Source organism: Chrysemys picta, chromosome 5 (assembly GCF_011386835.1).
Source record: "Chrysemys picta bellii isolate R12L10 chromosome 5, ASM1138683v2, whole genome shotgun sequence".
Taxonomy (NCBI): domain Eukaryota; kingdom Metazoa; phylum Chordata; order Testudines; family Emydidae; genus Chrysemys; species Chrysemys picta.
In genome coordinates, this window is record NC_088795.1 from 134,351,596 (window position 1) to 134,376,556 (window position 24,961).

At 42.1% G+C, this 24,961-nt stretch overlaps 1 long non-coding RNA gene across 1 annotated transcript in view; it reads right to left on the reverse strand.

Annotated features, from left to right (window-relative positions):
* Positions 1-24,961, reverse strand: part of LOC135984021 (uncharacterized) — a 170,852-nt gene that overhangs the window by 70,979 nt on the left and 74,912 nt on the right. The window lies entirely within an intron of this gene.

Consider the following 24,961-nt stretch of genomic DNA (forward strand, 5'->3'; position numbering starts at 1 on the left):
ATTAATGAATATGATGAACAGCACAGGTCCCAGTACAGATTCTGTGGAGGAGGGCTTCCTATTTACCTCTTTCTATTTTGAAAATGGACCATTTATTCCTACCCCTTGTTTACTATTTTTTAACCAGCTGCTGATCCATGAGAAGACCGTCCCTCTCATCCCATGACTGCTTACTTTGCTAAAGAGTCTTTGGTGTCGGACTTTGTAAAAGGCTTTCTGAAAATCCAAGTACACTATATCATTACATGTAACATCAATGGTAGAATTACTGCAGTAATAGAACCCAGAAGCCTCCAGTGCCTACTACACCACAATCCACCCTTTAGCACTGTCAAGGCTGTATCCCCACTTTGAACTTTAGGGTACAAGTGTGGGGGCCTGCATGGAGACTTCTAAGCTTAACTACCAGCTTAGTTCTGGTCCGCTGCCACCATCCCAAAGCTAATTCCCTTCCCTGGGTAGCCTTGAGAGACCTTCACCAATTCCCCGGTGAATACAGATCCAAACCCCTTGGATCTAAAACAAGGAGAAATTAACCATCCCCCTCCTTCCTTTCACCAACTCCTGGTGAATACAGATCCAACCCCCTTGGATCTAAAACAAGGAGAAATTAACCATCCCCCTCCTTCCTTTCACCAACTCCTGGTGAATACAGATCCAACCCCCTTGGATCTAAAAACAAGGAAAAATCAATCAGGTTCTTAAAAAGAAGGCTTTTAATTAAAGAAAAAGGTAAAAATCATCTCTAAAATCAGTATGGAAATTAACCTTACAGGGTAATCAAACTTAAAGAGCTCAGAGGACTCCCCTCTAGTCTTAGGTTCAAAGTACAGCAAACAAAGATAAACACTCTAGTAAAAGGTACATTTACAAGTTGAGAAAACAAAGGAAAACTAAGACGCCTTGCCTGGCTTTTTACTTACAAGTTTGAAATATGAGAGACTTGTTTAGAAAGATGGGGAGAACCTGGATTGATGTCTGGTCCCTCTCAGTCCCAAGAGCGAACAACTCCCAAAACAAAGAGCACAAACAAAAACCTCCCCCCCCCCCCCCAAAGATTTGAAAGTATCTTGTCCCCTTATTGGTCCTTTGGGTCAGATGCCAGCCAGGTTACCTGAGCTTCTTAACCTTTTACAGGGAAAAGGATTTTGGAGTCTCTGGCCAGGAGGGATTTTATAGTACTGTACACAGGACAGCTGTTACCCTTCCCTTTATAGTTATGACAAGCACACTGCAATTCATGTGGGATGCAATTACATGTTTCTATTGAGTTTTTCTCCTCACAGATTGCTGTTTAAAAAGGCTACTTCTTAGTATCTGGGAGCCGAAAAAGTCATAAGATCCAACAGCTGGAAGGTGAAGTGAGACAAATTCAAACTAGAAATAAGGCATGCTTTTTTTAACAGTGAGGGTTATTAGCCACTGAAAAAAATTGCCTATGGAGCGGTGGATTCTCCATCACTTGAAGTCTCAGTCAAGACTGGATATCTTTAAATTATATATGCTCTAGCTCAAACAGAGGTTAAGGGCTTGATGCAGGAATCACTAGGTGAGGTTCTTTGGCCTGTGCTATTCAGAAGGTCAGATGAGATGATTGTAATGGTCCCTTCTGGTCTGAACAATCTATTAATTTATAGTTGGGAATGGACAGTACATCCTACTGTCATTTGTTTATTTATGTTTAGATTCTGGTTTCTGTGTTTTACAGTCTATCCATCAAGGGTCGGCCTCCATCTCAGTAGAATGGAAACAAAGCTCCCCAGGGACAGGTTGGCTAGAGTAGTCAAGAGAGTGTTAAACTATTAACAAAATGGGAGGATAAAAAGAGGGAAGATATGCACACTCATTTAGTAGAGAAGCAAGATGTTGAGAACAAAATTAGTCAAGGAACCAAAGGACATGAAGAGAGGAAATTCCTTAATTGTCTTTACACCAAGGCTATGAGTCTGGGTAACAAACAAAGGGAATTGGAATTGCTCATTTAGGTGCATACATTCAGTTTAGTTGGTACTACTGAACCCTGGTGAGCTGATGCACACAACTGGAGTGCTAAAATCAATGGTTATAACCCATTTAGGAAGGACTGAGTGGGCAAACAAACTCTTTGTCAAAAAATGGCATTACTTTTTTCCAAGTCACTAATAACTCAGAAGAAACTGATCTCGAATGTTTATGGATCAAGGTCCTAATAGATGAAGCACAAGATGGGATGTTATTTGATGTCTACTACAGACCACCAAATTAGACCAGGGAACAGAATGCCTGTCTTTTTAAGCACCTGTCCACGGTGTGTAGGAAAAAAAGCCGTGTGATGTTGATATTTAAGTACAAAGCGAGAACTTAAGGCTCACCTGGGAGCAAGGGTCTCCTGGTGCTTTGCAGTTGAGCTAATTGTAAGAAGTGGCATTTTGCTGAGCAATAATCTTTAGTGTATTTTTAAAACTGCTGTTGAATCAATACATTCAGTCTGATTTATCGGGTTTAAACTAAACCAGACTATTGGAAAACCTCTCTCACTAAACATGCAGTCTCAGTTAAAATTATTCTCAGTTATTGGTTATCAGTTGGTTATTGATTATCAACATATTACTAATTATCTATTAATGATCTATTATCCATTATCAATAAGTGTGCAAGATCAGGGACCTTGACAGGTGGCTAATGACTGATATGGCAAGGTGGAGTTGCAATTTACCTGCCGGGAGCAGGACTAGTTAGAGTAGAGCTAGGACTCTGACTGGATGTTCAGGAGCAGAGCACACCCTGCATGCATGCCTTTCAGATCAGATAAATAGATATAGAAGCATCAAAATAAGGGATAAGGGCTTAACCGGAACATATAAAATAACTATGCAAAACGCTGCCCTGGTGAATGCTGTAAAAGAATAATAGCAAAATGAATACATATATCAATAGAAGAGAAGGGAGAAAGGCATAACGCCACCCTCAGTAAAAAATAGTAGTGTAATGTCCGTTTATGAAGTTAAAGGAACTCTAGTGTCATTTGTTAAAAAGTTTATCTGATACCGTGGAGGTTCAGACATAGCGTTGGACACTGTGTGCCACCCAGACCCGTGGGGTCACGTGGAATCACTGTTTGCAAAGGAGATTAAAAGAAAGGGCAAAGCAATGCAGTGTCTTCTCCTGGTTGCCAGAGCTTGAGACTACAGGATAAAGCAAATAAAGGAAAACCTTAAGGAGCTAGGGGAGAAATTAGAGAAGGAACGGCAGCAAAATGTAGAATTAAAATAACAATTAGAAAAATGCTAGAGGCCTGAATGCTTCACTAGCCTACCATGTACAAGAAACCAAAGTGAAATTCAAAAGACTGCCAAGATCAGTGCAGACAGGGAAGAGCACAGGATGGGGAGAGGAGACAGGACAGGAGGTTAGTTGGAAAGAGCTAGGGTGACCGGACAGCAAGTGTGAAAAATCGGGATGGGAGAGGAGGTAATAGGCGTCTATCTAAGAAAAAGCCCCGAATATCAGGACGGTCCCTAAAAATCAGGATGTCTGGTCACCCTAGAAAGAGCAAGCCAAGCATTTAAAAAGCACTTATGCTGTTTTACAGGAGAATCAGGTGTAAAGAGGAGGAGGAAGAATTAAGGGAGCAAATTCATGTGTTGAAGGAACAGATCGCTGCTATGGGGCCCATAGTGTTGTGACTTTCTGCTCCACCCTATCCGGGTTCCATAGGGAACAAGGGTTCTTGTTATCAGAAATCTGACTATGAGTGGGACCAACTATAGTTACAGAGTAGAGGTACACGCACAAATAAAAAAGATTATCTGAAGAAACTACCAGCGTGGAATAAAAACCACATCAGTCCAATAATAGATCCAGACAAAACTCCTAAAGGAAAACTGTAATATTAAATCTAACCTAAATGATTAGTTTAAAAAGAAAAGCAGTGTGGTTTTAACAAATTTTATATTAAGTTGAAAAAAAAATACAGTTGGCTATCGGTTAAAAAGCAGGTAAAAATTCCTGCTACCCAACTAAATAATTAAAAAATGTGAATTTGTCATAAAATGCTTTTGCAAATTAACATATGGGTGTGATCTATGTATATCACCCCACTTCCTGCGGGGGGGGGGGGGGGTATATCCATGTAATCACATGAGTCTAAGTTAAAAATTAATTTAAGTAAATTAATCTACATTTTAAGCAGAACACTTAAAAGGAGAGGCAACACATTTGTACAATTGTGGAAGGCTTTAACAAAATCTCCCTGCTTAGAAAGATGGAGGTGTATGTAAAATGTGTGTCTAAAATAAATGGGCTTTCAAAAGATTCCCCTAAGAATCTGCCTTAATAATTAAAGAGTTAAATCCCTGTAAAGGTGAGATAAAGTAACCTTTTTGGAATAAAGGTAGTATTCAAGTAATTCACCAAATAATTTAAAGTTAAAGGTATTAAGCCATTAAGTGTTTCTGTGGTTTTGGGTTGTAATTCCTGTGTAATCATTAGGTCCAAGTTGAAAAGCTGACAGGATAGTGAAGAGCAAAGGGCAAAAATGTCATTTAAGACTTTTTGGCTGGCGGCCAATATGTTGCAGTAAAGAAAAAAAACAGTGTCTTTCCTGGAAGTCTTTGTCTGTAAAAAAAGAAACAGATAAGCAAATTGCTGTTAATCTAAAATTTGGTTAATGACAATTAATATTTGTTGCCCGTGGCGCCCAGTCCTAAGAAAAAAAATGTAACCCCCCCCAATTACATTTAAAGTATTAAAATTTGTATTTTAAATTTGAATAATGGATCTTAAACTCTAAAGCAAAATGCAAGTCAAACATAAGTAACTACTGTCAATTGGCTTTGTTGTTTAGCAATTAAACTATACATTTTAATTAGATGCCCCTTTGAGCCTATCAGTGCTTTTATAAAGTTCAGCATCTGTGTAGAAAAGGCGATGCCTGATGTAAATGGAAAAGGTCAATTAATAAATGAAAATAGGGTAAAAACAAAATTCTGCTCACCATCCTTCTAACCTCAAAGTATGGCAGGGGCAGGGGAAGTAGGAGAAAGAACAAAAGTAAAACCCTTAGGGGTAAATGAAAGCATTAAGTGTGTGTGTTTATATATATAACGAAAGAAAGAGAGAGAATATTTTGTTGCTTGTTTATTGGTAATGTAAGTTATTAGTTGAAGGTGATTCACTTAATATGTTAACAGATATAGGAGTATATGTAAAAAAACACAACCACCCTGTATTCCTCCTCCTCTCTCTTTGGGTAAACCCTTTGCTTTAGAAAATTTTCCAAGTAACTTTGTTCCTTTACTTTCTTAACCTCTTCTGGTAGCAACAGGGTCAATGTGTAGACTTTATGTTTTTGCCCTTTCATTGGAACCACAAGATATCCTGGGGTCTGACTTTATGATTCGACAGTTGGGCAGGAAAATTATTTGCTCTGCCTATAGGAGCTATGTGTCAACCACCATAGTCACAACACGCAAAAGCATTAAGCAAGGCAAAATTCCTGATATCATTAAGAGTGAGCAGCTTCTCAAATTCAGCTTCCAAGGGAGGTTTCTTAAGAACAAGTGGGACAAACACCTGTCAGGGATGGTCTAGGCTTACTTGGTGCTGCCTCAGTGCAAGGGTCTGGACCTGATGATCTCTTAATGTCCCTTCCAGCCCTATATTTCTATGATTTGACATGGTACTGCCCCCTATGGGTAATGAGGAAAAGCCTCAGTATATTAAATCATGTCAGAAGATACCTTTTAGTACAATTAAGAATTTGGGGTCAGTGATACCACATTCAAATCAAGGCTCATGTTATCTCACACTGTTGTGCTCAGTCTCTAGGTCCTATATAGATCTTTCACAATGTCTTTATGGGTGATAGACCCTGGCACTGTAGTAATTAAGAAATTAGCCACTGTCCATTCAGTAAGGCGCTTGGATGTTGGCACCTTTAAGAAGTGACTAGGCTTGCCATAGTTACTGGTCTACCATAAACCACACAGTCATGAAGGGCTCCACACAGAGCTTGCTGTTCCTTTGCGGGACATCGATATGTGTGCAAGTCTTTGATATTGCAACCCCGGTGAGTGTACATACAGCACTGGACCAATCAGATGGGGTAAATGAGACAGATCAGCTGGCCACCACTGCCTTATGTCCAGTCAGGCTAATGAAATGGAGGCAATCAGTGGGAAGAGTAACCAGTAACATGGAGGGGCATTACTGTGTTGTCACTAATCATAAAACCGATGAATACGCGAGCCTTTGATATCGTGTCCCCACCCTACATTTTTCTTTTACAACCTGATGATTGGACACATAGTAATAACTCCAATCCCTTCCTTTCATTTCAAAAGAAAACTCTGCAGTTTTCGGCCACTGAAAACATAAATGTTTCGGTGTAAAACTGAAACTGTTTGGCTTAAGGCAACAGAAAAATGAAGTTTATTTGGTTTTCAATGAAAACCAGAAAATGTTAATCAAAAACATATTTTTCATGAACATTTCCATTTTGTCAAAATGCCAACAAAACTTCTGACCTGCTGTAATTGGGTACAGTCTTGATCTAGTATTCTTGCAAGGCTTATTCTGAAAGGTTGAGGAACCTATTCAGAGCATAAGGCATATATTCAGGCTTTGTCTTCAAAAAAGGTGCATTTTTACCATAGGAGAACTAATGTTAACTGACTAGCTGTAAAATCGTGGTGGAGACAGGGTCCTATACTCTTACTGTGGAGTAAACTACGCATGTCAACCATATCAAAGGTCACCCAAGTCAATGGCTTAGCAGGCTGACGCAGTTAAGGCACATCAGTTTCATAGTCAATGGTACAAAAGGGAACGATGTGGCCAGCATGACGTCCAGTCACCTCTGACCCCTCTAATGCAATGGATCAGGTACCTAGTTTGCAGCTGGCTGAACTGGAAGTAGCATTTCAGTGTGAGATCAAGTGAGACTCAAATCCACAACCTTCAGTATTACCCAGTAGCTGAGAGGGAGGGCAATACTGACCTCGCCAAGATTATGGTTAAAAACTAGAGGAACCTTGTCTTCACTTATGATTTCACGGTGGGATAGCTAATGAAGGTTAGCCAGCTGTAACCCCTACTCCTCCTCCCCCCCCCAAAAACCTCCACAACACCTGGTGTTTTTTTGCAGTGAAGGTATAGCTTTACTCATCCTGAGAAACACTTCAATCTGGCCTGAATTTTCTGCTGAGTTTTACTGAGCCAAGTATTGAGGTATAAAATAAAACCTTAACGAAAAGGCAAAAGTGAATTTCTGCATAGGAAATTCAGATCTTTAATATGAAGGTAATTGGTGTCATGAAAGCCTAATAACATGACTATATGAATAGCAGCGAGGCTCACAAAGTCCTAGATAGGGCCAACTTTATTGTGCTACCGTATCTCATTGTGAAGATGGAGGGAAAACACCTAGAGCACCATATAATTAGTTAATACAAGAAAATAATCTTTTTTTGCTAAGATTATTTTCTTATGTTAAGATCCATATGTGGCTGCCTTCTGGGCATTGTTCTTTTAGCAGTATTAATTAGTGCTGATGGTATTAATTGCCATTTGTGTTTGCCTGTCAGACGCAGTGAGCTCAGTTGAAAATGCAATCTTCCTCTGACCTTTGTTTGCAGAGACAAGCCCTATATAAGGAAGAGTCTAAAAAAAAAAAATAATACAACCCCTAAGAACCAAATAACAAAACCAAGAAGTCTTGTCATATTAATGTTAGAACTTTATAATAGTAATGGCTTTTACTTTAATACTTTATGGGTGATTTTATTGGCTCAGGAGTCTGTCCAAAGCTTTAATTAAAAGATACATCCAATATAGCTGAAGATTCCACTGGTGATATTTTAGGGATAATAAAGCTTTCCATTCTCTTAGTGACAGCATGCTTTGAACAGATATCTCCTGAAACAGCTGCATATCATGCTCCATAAATATTGTCACATTTGCTTTGTGTCGCTGCTGTGTGACAGGTCCTATGTTCCGTCCCAGAGATGGCAGTATTTTAGCAATGAGTGAATCTCAATTCTTCAGTCTTTATAGTCCTGTTTCCTCTAACACATGATACTTGGCATGAGCTGTGCAGTCTGCCTGTGTTCTGTGTCTATGGAAATATATTGGTATAATGAGGGAGTTCATAGATTGTAAGGCCAGAAAGAGCCACTCTGATCATCTTCTCTGACCTTCTGTATAACCCAAGCCAAAAAAACCCTGTCATGGGCAAATGAATAGCTATGCACCCACTAAACGTAGCTCCTACCCAGGGAGCTGAGTCCCAGGCCCTTGCTGAGAACATATGAAAGGTTCTAATCACATACAGTAGCACCCGGGCTTTGCAGGAGATGGGGGAACCTCTCACAAAGGTACTCACAACACTGGGTAGACATACACCTTGGCTGATTCTCCACTGTCTAGTATCTTGTGTTGTCATTTACTCCTGTGCAAAGCGAACACAAAGAGAGTTTCAAATGCTACTGGATCAGAGCGGTCGCATTGTGCACTCATTTTGTACAGAAGCAAATGATGACAAAGTACTGAGCAGTGGAGAATCAGCCTCTTAATTTCCTATTCTGCATATGCATTTTCCATTTGCACACGCAGATCTGGGGATTTCCTCATGCAAATATATGCACGTGCAAAATGGCAGGCAGCATTTGAAAAGTAGACCCTCAGAGATGCTGTAAAGTAAGTTCTTTTTTAAAATAATATTTTGCTTCATTGGATAATGAGCCATTCACTGTCATATTAACCACAAATATTTTCCACTCCTACAGTGTTATTCTTTTTTTGTGACTATATTAAAGACAAACATTTTTAGCTATTTAATCTTCCTGGTAAGTAGATATACCAAAAATACCTGTTAGAAAACAATTCCTAAAGGTTAGGCCAAGTGACTGGGAATTTGGAGAGCTGTGTTCCATTCCTAACTTTGCCATTGATTCTCTGTGTTACCTTGGGTAGTCACTCAAGCTGTCTGTGCCTCAGTTTTCCTATCTGTACACTAGGGACAATAACACATGCCTGCCTTTGTAAAGTGCTTTTCACTCCTCTGATGAAAGATTATTATATATTAAGCTGCAACTTCCTTTTAAGTTGGGATATTATATTGAAATTTTCAAAAATGACCAGTGGTTTTGAGTGCCCTAATTTTTTGGCACCCTAACCTGCATCACCTAAAATGGGTCTGATTTTCAGAAAACACTGAGCCCTCATCCTCTGAAAATCAGGCTTCTTTCAGACGTCTCAAGTGAGGACTGAAAAACGGAGCCACCCCAAATCCGTAGGCACTTCTGAAAATCTTGGCCAGGTTTTATTGCCCGGGTTTTCATTATGTATTTTAAGAAGTGAGAGAATACATGGTGTAATGTTTAAACATCATTTGATTTCTCATTTTAATACAGCTTTGGATGAAAAGATCTCAGGGTTCCCTTTACTGCTTGCTTTTAATATGATGATTAGTACAGTATAATCCAGTTTATCTGAAACCCTATCTGAACCTCTGCATTATCCGAATCCCTTCCTTGTCCCCCAGTCTGGATAATGCATCAGTTTGGATAATAGAGCAGAGACTGCCAGGAGGAGAACGAAGAGCCCCTAGCCACGGGGGAGGCAATCCCTTTGCTGAATGGCTCCTACCCCCTTGATTAGCTGAACTCTTGAATATCTGAATGAAATCCATATCTCCTACACCATTCATATAATCAGACCCAACTGACAGAAACCCCACTGAGATCAGGGCTCCGTTATGCTAGGCACAATGTAGGACACAGACTCTACCGGCAAGAGCTCACAGTTTAAACAGAGACAGACGAAGGATGGGAGGCGGAAACAGAAGCCCAGAGAGGCGAAGAGGTATGTCCAAGGTCACACAGTAAATTGTTAACAGAGCTAGTAACAGAACTCGTTGCTAGGGGCTGATCCTTTCTCACTAGACCACACTGCCTCGCAATCTAAAGACAAAACTCACTCTTGCTATTGTGGCTACTGAGAGCCCTAGCACACGTTGACTCCACCGGATCTAGAAATGAAAAATAATTTTAATAAACGCTAAACAGCTGAACTTCAGGATGTGCGAAAAGACTTTAAAAGCTCCGATGATAAATTGGGAAGAAGAAGAAGAAAAAGGAAAGAGGGTAGCCTGAAGCAAGATAGGGGAGATAGAATGATAAACTCAGAGTAGGCTGTTAAACTCATTTATCAGTTCACAAAAAAAAATAAAATCCAAAGATACCAAACTCTCAGTTATCAATGTGAGCCATGCTTCAGGCAAAATTTCCTTGGTGCATTATTGACCTTTAAAATTACATCCTACTCCCAAATATTGCTCCAGACTGCTATCTTTTATTGTGCTTGGCTTTCTTGCAGCAGTTGTTTATCAGACTGCTCCTCTTTGTTTACCTTAAGCCTTTCAGAACCGATTATAAAGAAGGTGAACAAAAACAACATAACTGGCATGGACTACGCTACTGAAGCCAGTGGAGGGAATAAAAAAAGGAGAAGAGGAAGGTGAAAATAGATTAAAAGAAGAAAAGGGAAAAAGACGTGAGAGAAGAAGGAACCTGATTTTCCTCTCACTCACACCAGTGTAAATCAGAAGTGACTCCACCGGAAAGAGTGGAATTACACCAGTGCAAAACCAATACAAGCAAGAGGAGAATCAGACCTGTAAGTGAACTGGTGTGGGGAGATACTCCCCGCAAACCAAAAGTGATTAACTTATGGACATCCCACTAGAGACGACCCCTGCCAATCCTTACCTCCCCCAGACCCAACATCCATCCATGAACCTTAGGAATGTTCAAAATCTAGATCCTCACTTTGCAAGTGCCCCCTGTGTCTGTACAATGGGACAAACCAAAACCCTGGAGTGATATCTGTCTGAATTTTGAGTGATCTGAAAGGAGAATCTGGAACCGGACTTTGTAGGTTGGGTCCTTCTCTGTGTCAAACACAGGTACATGTTGCCCAGTAAAGGCAGGGTTCCAAGAGGCTACAGGCAGATATTCGGGGCTGATTGATCTATGCTTGAGGTCACATTATCAGTGGAGAGTTGTTGTGCAGGCTGAGAACTTCCTCACCCTCTGGTCCGCATGCGGAGATAGAAAGTGGCAGGGGGAGGGAATGGGACCAAATGTTTTTCTCCATTCTGTTCCCACTAGTAGAGAGACGGGGCTGGCCTGTGACCTGCTAGGACAATGGTGGAGTGACAGGTTCCCCAAAAGTTCACAAGCAGTCACACGCAAGGCTCATGTCCCAGGCCCTCCCTGCTCTAGTGAGCCTAAACTGGACCTTTTGAAACCCTCAGCTTTGAGATTCATCATCCAGAGGTCAATCAGCATCAATAGTTCCAAGGAGCCCAATTTAGCCATGACAGTGCCATGCTTTTTCAAGGGGTGACAGTGTAAAGTGGCCATGTGCCATATATCATGCAAGTGTTACATCTACTGTCCCATGTGCCCAATCCACTGTTAACTTAAAATAAATAAATGAAACCTTGTAAGAAAGTGGAGTTTCCATTCTGCTGTCATTAGCGCTGACCCACTGGATACGGTCCTATCTTACCTGCTTTCTGGGGTTTGCCTTTAATGTTAATGTAAATACAAATGAAATATAAGTTTTCGTCTGAGCTTGGCTGTTAGGATTTTTCTTGTGGGGGTTGTCCCTGGCCAAATGTCTTTGTACCTCAGAGAAAAAGGCCATCCCCCTCTATTGTTCAGTTCATAGGACCCACATGCTCTGACATCAGAGTGAGACAGCTGAAATAACCCTGCATCTCTTTACAAGGCTCTAGCATCAGAGTTCTGAGCAAGTCAATGATAAAAGAGCATTGTGTCACTTTGAAAAGACCTAGGATTTGCACTGCCTGTTATGAAAATGTAAAAGATTTAAAAACTGCAGAAAATTTAACAGTGTCCTTCAAGTTTCCTTGGCTTGACGTGGCAAATGGATGATTTATCAGATCTGATTATATTGTCACATTACACACAAAGACTGCGCTTTCAATAGGAACATGTCAGCTAAGGTAGAAACCTCATACTTTCCGTGCAAGGTTGTTATTATTTTCATGTTAAGAGAATTTCAGTATATCAAAGGATGCCAAATTGACAGCACAGCCCTGGAGAAGGAAGTCACCTGTGCATCCAGAGAACAGGGAAAGAAAAGGCAAAGGGGAAGCTTCCCCATACTTCACAATCACTGTGACCAGTTTGGAGCCCACCATGGCCTTTTTTCTGGGAACACAAACTAGGATGCTAATGAGGATAGTGGCTTTCGGGAGAAGAAGGGTTGTTCAGTGTTTAGGGGGCTAGCCTGGAATACAGGTGATCCAACTTCAGTTCCCTACTCTGCTACCAGGGCCGGCTCCAGGCACCAGCGCAGCAAGCTGGTGCTTGGGGCGGCCCATGGAAGGGGGCGGCACATCCCGGTCTTCGGCGGCAGGTCCCTCAGTCCCTTTCGGAGGGAAGGACCGGCCGCTGAATTGCCGCTGAAGAAGCAGTGGCGGTAGAGCTGCCGTCGAAGTGCCACCGATCACGGCTTTTTTTTTCCTTTTCTCTTCGCCGCTTAGGGCGGCAAAAAAGCTGGAGCCGGCCCTGTCTGCTACAGACTTCCTGCTGACCTTGAGCAAACTGCATAATCTCTCAGTGCCTTAGCTCATCTCCGTAAAACAGAGATAATAGCACTTCTGTATCTCCCAGGGGCACTGTGAATGTAAATACATTCAAGATTATGAGATACTCAGATACTATGGCGATACAAATGCCATAGATAGATTACATATAGGAGCTGCACTGAGACCACTGAACTTCTTTTCACATAGGCCAGCAAGTAGCTATTTTGTCAGCTACTAACAATGTTTTACTTCCACCAGCATGGGGTCACCCAGTGAACAATGAAGATAAAACAAAAGAGCTGCTCATTAAGTGCATTCATCCCATGCACTGAATGATGCAGGCATCCTGTGGAAAAAATAGTATGTGATCAAGTAATTAAAGGCTATATCATAATGCACACACGGGAGAGCAAATTAAGATTGCATAGGGAACCTCAATTCTGGCACTTCTCAACTTTTGAGTGCTTGACATCACAACTTTATGTTATTTTAATGTAGTTTTGTATATTTAATTATATATTTGACACACTTTTTTAATGGGGCCAAATCCAATGAATTCAGTGGGAGCCTTTCCATTCACTTCAATCAGGTTTGGGTCAGGCTCATCGGAACTATCTTTCCAGTAATAATCCCTCACAGAGATGGTCTTGCACATACCGCATTGCTTCAAGAGGGTGGAATTAGCCACTCTCTCAACTTGGCCTCCTCATTAATGTACTAACCATGAACCGTTTTTTTCCTCTGGATAGCTAACATCATAAATGTGATTTCAATATGATTTAAAAGTATCTGCTGTGTGGCGCTGACGTTTACAGATCCCATTAATCATAATAAACCATTAGGGTAAAAAATTACACACACACACACACACACACACACACACACACACACACACAAAATTAGGAATTAGCCCCATACCGTACTGATATCAGCTTGTGTGTATGTTTTAGGGCCTGAAGAGGAATTGAATTTTTCCCAAGGTTTCATTAATCACGTCAGACCTTCTGTTAAATTTAATTTGAATTGCCAGTCTGAAGAAATTCATTTTGTGGATATTATCATTAGGCAGACTGGTTAGAAGTTTTATACCACCCTGTAGAGGAAACCCACAGAGCAAAAAACATGCAACTGGCTATTGCTATTGCTTTCTCATTTTGAAGCAGGGATTACTCATCAGCCAATTCTTCTGCTTTAAGCACATTTTATCTTTGGCACTAAATGTTATCTGTGCAAGGAATTATAAACTCAGGGAAAGAGGGTATCCGAATAAGCTTCAACCCACCTAGCATTAGACACTGGATTTTATTAGTCATAAACACAAGATAAGGTAACATGCTAACAATTTGCACCTGTATATCTGTCGAGCCTGCTAGGTTGGCTCTCCATGCTGGATGGCTTCTGGACAACATTACAAGCAAGATGCATTGAGATTGCTTCATTCTCTAACCAAGAATGGAGGCTTGCAGGGTATGGGGTCATCTCCAGAGGCAGCTCTCTCTCTCTCCCCGTTTGTTTCTTCATTAAGGGCCTGATTCTCCTTTACACTAAGACTGCTTTATATTGCTCTTGCAGTGTCAGAGGGTTTTAAAGTTAGTGTAAGTGACAATAATGCCCTTAGGACCTGACCCAAAGCCCACTGAAGTCAGAAGGAGTATTTCCCTGGACTTCAACGGGCCTTGGATCAGGTCCTTACTGGGAGGCATGTCTGGAAGTAGGCTGAAAAATCTTGGCCTTATTTTTAATCATTAAGTCCCTCCCACTGAAAACCGCATCAGAACAAAAGAATTTTAGTCTTTTTCTTCTTCAGCTAAGGAATTTCACACAGGCCTACCATTATTTATGTTGTAATAACTTCACCCTCATGGTTATAAAGTGCATTTAATGTAATTCCCTTTTAGTAGTGGCCCTTTATCAAGCAGCCTCTGCTTACATTGTGGACCTGGTATAGTTTCAAATCCTCCCCTCCCCTCTGCTCTTCCAGTACCATCAGCCTCAATAATCTATGTATCTCCTTGTCCCACGGGTGCTTCCATGCCTTCTTCTAAGCTGTCCCTCATGCTTGCAACCCCCTCCTCAGACACGTTCCTCACCACTTCACCCAAATCCTTCCTATGAACTCACTCCTGTTGCCCCGCTTGCTAGATGAGAGGCAGAACTAAAGTAATAACATATATAAATATAAATTTTATGTGCATAAAACATTTGTTCATGAACAATGGTGTAGACTCCTCATTACTGTCAACCTTGTCCTGACTTTTCCCGCCTTTTTTTGCTGCTACGGTTTGACTGCAAGCAGTTTTCTGTTTCCACCTAGTTAACGGAGCAGCATGACAACTATCACAATTGAGTTGTCTTGTGGCTAAGGGGCTGGAAAGGGATTTGAGAAACCTTGGTTTGATTCCTGCTTCTAACCCAGCCTTCCAACGCTAATCCATTAGGTTGGGATTTTCAAAGGATTGCAAGTGAGTTTAGCAGCATTCAACTATCATTGAGGTAGGCTCCTTTAAAAAACCTGCCCTTAATCTCTCACCAATTTAGTTCCCAAGCTTATGCTTGTGTAAGCAGGGTCTGAATGCTTCCCTGACAGCTCGCTGGGAGGGGGACAGAGTTGGGCGTGTTTATGTAAATACAGTTTGCTCCTGCTCTGCTTAGATATTCAGCACATAGAGCAGTGTCAAAGTAATCAATTTTGGCTGGTGTTGGGTACAAATCACTTTAGTACTGAATGCAGGGGTAGTGAAATGCTGTTACCAAAATGTTGTAATTATTGTGGGAATACAGGGAAGCAGTACTGTGCTTAACCTGTCCCAAATGAGGGGGTCACCCTCAGCTGAAAGGACATCATTAAGCTAGGGGCTCGAATGCCAGCACCCTGTGAAAGTAAGAAGGGTGGGGATAATAATTCCTGGTCAGGAGGCTGCAAATTCTCATCCTCCCTAAACTGGATTAACCTGTTCCTCCCCACTATTCAAAGAATAGCACTAAATAGGCTTCATTAGGCACCTCTTTGTTATGTTAAATGCCCAATCAGAGTTGAAGTAATTTGAGATAGGGAAGTGTTTCTGCCCAGCCTGCAAAGAGCTGAAAATTACTAAGAGACTGATGTGTAGAGATCACAGCAGAGAGGCAGGTGGCAGCAGATGGTGATTGACAGTCAGCTGGTGAACGAGTGGCTGGTGAAGCGGAGAGGTGTGATGAGCAGCCAGCAGGGTGGCTGGTGGAGAGGTGTGGTGAGCAGGTGGCTGGTAGATGCAGCAAGCAAGAGTGGCCAGCAGGGTGGCTGGCAGAGAGGGGCAGTGAGCGAGTGCCTGAGCAGCAGAGCAAGTAAGGTACCTCTTTACCCCACCCAGGGTGGGAGGTGAACTCTGCAAATGCACCTAGGAACTCTGGGTCTGCACTGACCAAGGACAGCAACTGTGAGTGGGGAACAGAGAAGGGTCAAGTACCTGAAAGGGACTTTCGGGTTGCTGGACTTAGGAACCTGAGGGGAAAAGGGCACTGTCCAATCTACTTGGGGTGGGTCTTTTACTCATGGTTTATGAACCTGTTTGCGGTGTTTTCCCAAATTAGCACCCAGTTACTTCCCTCTTTTTATTAAAAGTTTCTTTTCTACACTCAGAGTCTGTGCTTGTGAGTGGGGAAGTTTTGCCTCTCAGAGGCACCCAGGGATGGTGTGTAAATTTCCCAGGTTACTGGGTGGGGGCTCGAGCCGGTTCTGTGTTGTATCAATGGAAAAGAACCCCTAGATATTGAACCCGGTCCTGGTTGATGCTAGTTCCACCTGGCAGAAGGGGTACACTTGTATATTTGATCCCTTTTCCCCACTTTTTGTCTATTTAGATGGTAAGCTCTTTGGGACAGAGAGTCTTTGTCTGTGTGTTGGCAGAGCACCCAATGTGAGTTGGGGTAGTATCTTTGAAACAATAGAAAATACCCAATTATGTTTGGAGCTTTTTATTTTATTTTTGAAAAAGTGTGGAATTTCTAACATTTCAGGATATAGTACAAACATAGGAAAGACATTAAAATAACGTGATTTTATTTACATATATAGTTTCCTCCTGGACAAGGCTATGTTAAGCTCTATTTCTGATCACACACCCACCAAAAGTCTTTGAATGTGATGTTTCAACTTTATTTTTCCCCAATCCCAGCAAAAGTGCTAATGCTCATTAAAAGGTATTTACATGCCAATTTTCAAGCTGCAGCTGTTTTGACTTTAGCTGTGACTTAAAAAGAAGTGTGGGCAGAATTCTCTTTGAAATGGGAAAATATATGTAATTGGCTAAATGAAGTTGCCTCAAATAGTCAAGAAAAGAGATCAAAATTTGGCTGAGACCAATGATGGAAGAGTCCAGCCTGAAAGGGAAATATTTGACAGAAAATTACACGAGTCTGAAGTCAGCGGTATATAACAGAAACAACTCTTCAACTATATGGAAGTCTTATGAACACAATCAGGGTATCCTTTACTAATGGTTCATCTACATTAGAGGTTTACCAGTTCTCTATAGCTTCCAAATAATGGACTTAAACCCAACACGAAGTCAATGAAAAGACTCTTTGAACTCAGTGGTCTTTGCCTCAGATCCTTGAACCTTTAGTTGGAATAGTAGCAGCTAATGCTTTTAGATCAAATGATCCTTTCTTTACATCCTACTGATGAGCCATCCAGGAGTGTTGTTAAACTTAGCTTTCCCTCTTAATGGGGGATATAATAGACCATAGTTTATATTTGGGCACATGAATGAGAAAGAAGGTCAGGAATCCTCCATCCCCTAACTAAATAGCAGTAGAAAATTCTGTTAGGACTGACTTTATCTCAAAAGTAACAAAAAGTAACTGTAATTCAACAAGTAGCCGTGAAGTTTATAGCAGTCTAGTATCTCTCCCTCTTTGCTGTGTACATAAAAAAATGTTAAGATATCCACATGTCTCTCTGCTACAAAGGTCTCTCTTTTGGAGAACAGATTCAGTTCAAGGTCCTGCTGTTACAGATCAAGTTGTACACTACTCTCTCTGTTTCATGGAGCCTTTATATTCGTTCTTTCTTATTTTACATTAATGGAAACAACAAAGTAACTTATTCAGGCTCAAGCTATAGAGCTTCTCTTTGTATGTGGGTAAACATCAAATGATCCGTGCTATGCTGATTGGACTGAAATGCAGTCATAATAGCTCAGGCTCTGCCCTTCTCAGATTCTATAGGCTAAAATGGGATGAGCGACTTTTGAAGAAAATCCTAACGCTGCCACAAAGATTCATTGGCAGTTCAGTAGGGGGTGCTCTTCCCTCCGAATCAGCATGGAACTGATATCTAATTTGGTGAGAGGACCTGATTTAACTAATCAGATTCTAAAATGCGAGACCATGACCATTTATAGTCACCAATGATCCTGGGACACTTTTCCTAACCAAGCCTAAGGCTGTTAAGTCCAGAGACCTAGCCAGTTTCCAACATGGGTACCTTCCTAAATGCTAGTGATGAATGACTCTTAAATCATTATTAAGTTATCTGAACCCCAGCCCACTCACTGACCTTGCACTTTTTTCTACAGGGAAGGTGTAAACACTAACAGCAGCTTTGGAGGTTCTCCTTCCTGTGGTAGCATTGTTCAAAGGTGAGATGTGGTAGTGGCCCCTATACTAGCAGCAGGAATTGCTAGCAGCAGATTCTCCAGCCATCCCTTCACCATTCAGAATGCTGGGCCAGCCCCCTTGCTGCCTCTGCACTTTCTTTGGTAGGAACACCACAGAAAAGACAGCAAGCACAGACAATTTAGAGGTGCCCAATGTGACCAAAGGACTTCTTGATGCCAACTGTAGAGGGCACAGAGGGAATGCAAGTTACAGGGACCCCTAGGGTCTGGTATTTACATTCTAGTTCTCCAAAGAGTGTCATGTAAGGTTTTTTCTGAAGACCATGTCACACTGGTCTTCATAGTCATTGCAAAATGTGTGTATGGGGTGTGTGTGTATATATATATGTTGGAAAGTATGTGCTAAGCCCTTGTAGTTAAGACAAGTCATCAAATAGTGATTCACATACTCCTGTCAGGTAGGAGAGGGGAGGGAGAGACACTTCTCTCTCTCTCTCTGACCAAACATGAGCAAATTCAGTATTATATGGTTCACAATGGACAACCATTTGCATTCTGAACAAATGTTAATAAATTCCAGGGACCGCAGGAAAAAAACAAAAAGCACCAGGGGTTATTCTGTTTAGGAGGAAAGACAATGCATTTTTGGAACTATACCTGGGGTGCAGATGAACTCCTAGCGATTTTTCATGAGGGAAGGCATGTTGCTAGTGATCTTGGCCCATGAAAGAAAGGTCTCACCCATCCTGACTGAAAAATGCTGCTAAGGATTTGGAGGCAAGCAGTACTTTATTAGACAAGAGTGCCTCTTGGTAGTTGAGCTTAGGCTCTAGAATGCATGCTCCGATTTGCTTTTATATGTAACCCTTTCTTTCCAACAGTTGTTTGGTATCACGTGAATCCCTATTCTTTGTTATACTTGCTTTTTCTATAAACAAATCTCATTGCTGTGTGTGAAGCAGAGCTGGGTTCTAAGGTGTAACTAGTAAGCTGCAGTGGGCTGTTCCTTTGGGGACAGCAACCCTGGTAATTCTGTGAGTATCCAGTAGATCAATGGCTGGACGCCACAGGGGGATGCTTAGAGGACTCAGGCATTGGAGCATGCCTATCGCTAGCCTGCATGAGGGACAGCGAAGCCTGCACTGGCTGAGAGGGGAGTGCTTGTGTTGCTTGGGGCAGAGCTGGCAGGTAGCTGACCTCTGGGAGGCCCAGACAGAGATCCCTCTCACTAAGGGTAGGTAGTAGTGAGATAACTCACAACCCTGCATCCCCCTCAGAAAGCATCCATACCCATGCAAGCTGTCCAGTGGAGGATACTACTGGTGGTACTCAAACATCCGTAGCAGAAGCAGGCCAAGGGCCTGCTCATACCCTCAGTTGTGTGTGCTCAACGCTCCATGACTGGAGGAGCAAACCCTATGACTGCAGAGGGAGTTGCAGGTGCACAATTAACAGGATAGAAGAACTAGATTAGAAGCTGGATGGAGGGATAGAAGTGATGGGCACTAAGATTCCATCATCAGAAGGTCTGGTGTTTGTTTAGGTTTTGGTGTTTTGAGGACGGCAGTGGATAAAGGTTCAGATAGCAATTGTTACATTACCCAAACTAATTAGCTCATTCCTACCAGATTTCTCTTGTGTACAAATCTCGAACATCAATCTTCACTTCCCCCTTGCAGCCACATTGCCATGAGACTTGTGGCAGCTGATACCAGACAGACAGGGTTGAGGTTCTCTGGGATTATAAAATGAAGTGATTCATTAGTCACTGGTAGGTAGATCCCATCACGTGTGAATCTTGACCTTCTACCATTGAAGTATCTTCTTTGTTCATCTTGCTGGTTATGATCTCTGTTCTCACTCCCAACTGAAAATGGGCATCCTCTTGCTTCATTTGGGTTTAATCCAAATTTTCTTGTTCTGTGTTTGCAACTAGTCTTTTCTTGTTCGCTTTCCTTTGTGTTCAGGGTCATGCATATCAGATGCTTCTAAGTATGTGTTCTCTCTTATTTAAATTGTTGTCCATTCTGCACTGGATTTTTTTCTTTCTTTCTTGCGCAAGTTCTCTTTTGCTTAACCTCCCTCATAAGGATGTTCTTCTCTGTGTGTGTGTGATATTCCACGTGGCTGTGTGTAAGGCTCATTCCTTAGGTGAGAACATCGACTAGGGAAATAAATCGGAGCTTTGTCTGGCTGTGGACTGCGGGATCAGGCCCTTAGTTCGGACTGCTTGTGATCAGTCAGCCAATCACCATTTAGACTCCCTTGATTAAGGTAATTCTAATTTTTAATGTGAGGAAACAGAGTTATTGTTGATCAGGGACCTTGATCCCTCCGCTGATCATTTATACAAGCAATCTATATAAATGCTGAGGTTCATTGTATTTACTTGCTCAAAAGCCGGTATCAAGATTCCTGCTTTCTGTGCTGCCACACTTCACTCAAAAGCCAGAACTACAACCTATGACAACAAGTTTAAGTCACATGCTGTATTCAGAGGGAGAGGGATGAGATGACTTACGTTGTCTTATCCATTTCTAAACTCCGGTGATAGCTACGACTGTTCTAATTAAGCATCAGTTATTGCACTGAGTATCATTAGGCAAAATTGGTTACATGGGAGATATCCCACTAAAAGAGCCATCCCGATTAAGCACACACTGATTAAATGGAGTGTACTAAACCAGCTTTCTCAGCACATCCACACTCAGTCGGGGGCAGATTCTCTGTATAACACGTAGAGTGAGTAACAGGGCTGGGTGCTGGGGAAATGCACTGGTGGGCAGGAGAATAGCTAGAGAAATGCTTCATTCCCATTGGTGAGGATAAGAGATTCCATGCAGCCAACGATTCCCCAACCATACCCCCATCACTAGACAAGTCTTGTCTTGCCCTACCTGAACTGAATGGCAGTTCCATTTTGCCATGGAATCTTCCAGAGCCATGGCGACAGGGCCAAGATTCGCCTTGAGTAAAAACAGTTCACTGCATGCAGCTTTGCTCATAGCACATTCCCTTCAGAATGGAGTGATCGTGGGGGTACAGGCCAGAGATTTGGTTAAGGAGTGCCAGCCTAAAGGAACTGCTGTGATGCTCTGCGTACTTACATTCCTTTTAGCAGCAGCAAAGAGCAGTACAGTGCTTCTAAACTTCCATGGTAGGATGACTTTTTTTTTTTTTAGATCACTAGAGAACAGTGACCCAAACAGGCTCATATCGTACGTATCCAAGTTTGTTTCTGTCTGCATCCCCCATATGCCATTTTCAAATAGACACACTGCCGTCTCTCAGCATTTCTTGTCTGCAGCCTTTTTGCAGGCTAGCCTTCTTAATAGAGTCAAAGAGCCGTGTCTTCAATTGCTTCCAAAGCCTCCTTTCTGGATCATTATGTTAAAGATTGTTTTCTCTGATGGCATTTAAAGAGAAGCTGTTAGAACTAAACACTTAGTGTGCTGTACCTTGACGGTTATCCCATATTGCAGATTTTCTCTTGAAGGACTTGCCTTTCCAACGATTTTTTAAAAATAATCTTTACTACAGTGCGGACATCATAATGCCTTGTAAACATTCAAACAGAGAAAATCAATGTTAAGGCTGAAAGCTCAACCTTAACTAGACTCCCTTGTGTATATGCCTTATAGCATGGTCCCTGTTTGTGCCATTATGTATTATTTATCAGTGTGATGACGTATTTCATAATGCTTTATGGGAATATGACATAACTGGAGTATGTTTTAGGCTACATGTGCCATGTAACTTATCTCTGTAAAGGTTATGGTCTACTGAATCTATTAATCCTATTTGTACACATATTATTTTTGTACTTGAAGTTATGAATATTGGCTGTATACTTGCTTGATTTCTAAGTAAGCTTTGTAAGGCATTTGGTCAGCTTCTTTAGAATGGAATTTGCAAAGTTAAGTGCCCAATCAAGAAGCACTTAAGGAACAATGGATCTTGGAAGGCTCCTGTCAGGACTGAGATCCCCACTTTGAACTTTAGGGTACAAATGTAGGGGCCTGCGTGAAAAACTTCTAAGCTTAACTACCAGCTTAGCTCTGGTTCGGCTGCCACCATCAAAGGATTCCCTCCCTGGGAAGCCTTGAAAAACCCTCACCAAATCCCTGGTGAAAACAAATCCAAAACCCCTTGGATCTTAAAACAAGGAGAAATTAACCATTCCCCTCCTTCCTCCCACCAACTCCTGGTGAATCAAGATCCAAAACCCCTTTGGATCTAAAACAAGGAAAAATCAATCAGGTTCTTAAAAAGAAGGTTTTTAATTAAAGAAAAAGGTAAAAATCATCTCTGTAAAATCAGTATGGAAATTAACCTTACAGGGTAATCAAACTTAAAGAGCTCAGAGGACTCCCCTCTAGTCTCAGGTTCAAAGTACAGCAAACAAAGATAAACACTCTAGTAAAAGGTACATTTACAAGTTGAGAAAAACAAAGGAAAACTAACACGCCTTGCCTGGCTATTTACTTACAAGTTTGAAATAGGAGAGGCTTGTTTAGAAAGATGTGGAGAACCTGGATTGATGTCTGGTCCCTCTCATTCCCGGAGAACGAACACACTCCCAAACAAAGAACACAAACAAAAACCTTCCCCCCCCCAAGATTTGAAAGTATCTTGTCCCCTTATTGGTCCTTTAGGTCAGATGCCAGCCAGGTTACCTGAGCTTCTTAACCCTTTACAGGGAAAAGGATTTTGGAGTCTCTGGCCAGGAGGGATTTATAGTACTGTACACAGGACAGCTATTACCCTTCCCTTTATAGTTATGACACGCCCCCCAAATCACAGATAGTGTTGGATGTTCGGTTCCACACTGGCTGTGATTTCTTCCTGGAGTTTTAGGAGAAAACAGAGTTAATAAGACACATGTACCTTTAGACATACGACTGATTATATAAAAACTAACAATATGTTTCATTCCAAAAACAATTGTTAACCAGTTAACTCTGGGAAACTTTCCCGGGAGAGTGCATCAGCCACTTTGTTAGAAGCTCCCGAAATGTGTTGTATTTCAAAATCAAAATCTTGGAGAGCTAAACTCCACCGAAGAAGTTTTTTGTTATTTCCCTTGGCGGTATGAAGCCACTGTAGCGCAGCATGGTCTGTTTGTAGTTGGAAACGCCGTCCCCAAACATATGGGCGTAGCTTTTCCAGCGCGTACACAATGGCATAGCATTCCTTTTCGCTGATTGACCAATGGCTTTCCCTCTCAGACAGTTTCTTACTGAGAAATACGACAGGATGGAATTCTTGATCCGGTCCTTCCTGCATTAAAACTGCTCCCACGCCTCGCTCGGACGCATCTGTGGTTACTTGGAACGGTTTGTCAAAGTCTGGGGCCCTTAGCACAGGGTCAGACATGAGTGTTGCCTTAAGCTGGTTAAAGGCCTTTTGACACTCATTAGTCCACTGAACTGCATTTGGCTGTTTCTTTTTGGTTAGGTCTGTCAGCGGGGCGGCGATTTGGCTGTAGTGGGGTACAAATCGCCTATAATATCCAGCCAAGCCTAAGAAGGATTGGACCTGTTTCTTAGACTTTGGAACCGGCCACTTTTGGATAGCATCCACTTTGGCCTGTATGGGATTTATAGTTCCTTGACCCACCTGGTGCCCCAGGTAAGTCACTCTGTTTTGGCCTATTTGACACTTTTTAGCCTTAACAGTTAGTCCTGCCTGCTGGATGCGCTCGAAAACTTTTTCCAGGTGCTCCATGTGCTCTGCCCATGAATCAGAAAAAATGGCCACATCATCGAGGTAGGCAACTGCAGATTCTCCCAATCCCGCTAGGAGACCATCTACAAGTCTTTGGAAGGTGGCGGGTGCATTTCGCAACCCGAAAGGGAGTACATTGAATTCATACACCCCTGCCTGGGTGACGAAGGCTGACCTTTCCTTAGCGGGTTCATCTAGTGGTACTTGCCAGTACCCCTTGGTTAAGTCTAAAGTAGAGATGAATTGGGCATGTCCCAATTTCTCCAATAGCTCATCTGTGCGTGGCATTGGATAGTTGTCAGGACGAGTTACAGCATTTAGCTTACGGTAGTCCACGCAAAAGCGTATTTCCCCATCTGGTTTGGGAACTAGAACCACTGGAGATGCCCATGCACTCTTAGAGGGGCGGATTATACCCATCTGTAGCATGTCCTGGATCTCCCTTTGTATAGCAGTTTTGGCATGAGGTGACTCCCGGTAGGGTGGGGTTCTAATAGGGTGAGCATTACCTGTGTCAATGGAGTGGTATGCCCGTTCGGTCCATCCTGGAGTGGCTGAGAAAATTGGTGCAAAGCTTGTGCACAGCTCCTTGATCTGCTGTCGCTGCAGACGTCCAAGGGTCATGGAGAGGTTCACCTCTTCCACGCCACCATCCTTTTTTCCTTCGTAGTAGACACCTTCAGGCCACTCCGCGTCATCTGTTTCCTGGGCTGTAAACTGGCAAACGTTTAATTCTCTGGAATAAAAGGGCTTAAGAGAATTAACATGGTATACCTTAGGCTTTATGTTGGAGGTGGGGGAGGCTATGAGATAGTTAACAGCTCCTAGGCGCTCCTGGACCGTGAATGGTCCTTCCCACGACGCTTCCATTTTATGGGCCTGGATTGCCTTTAAGACCATGACTTGGTCTCCTACTTTGAAGGACCGTTCTCTGGAATGTTTATCATACCAGGCCTTTTGCTCTTCCTGAGCATCCTTTAGGTTTTCTTTAGCAAGGGCCAAAGAATGTCGGCGGGTGTTTTGTAGGTTGCTT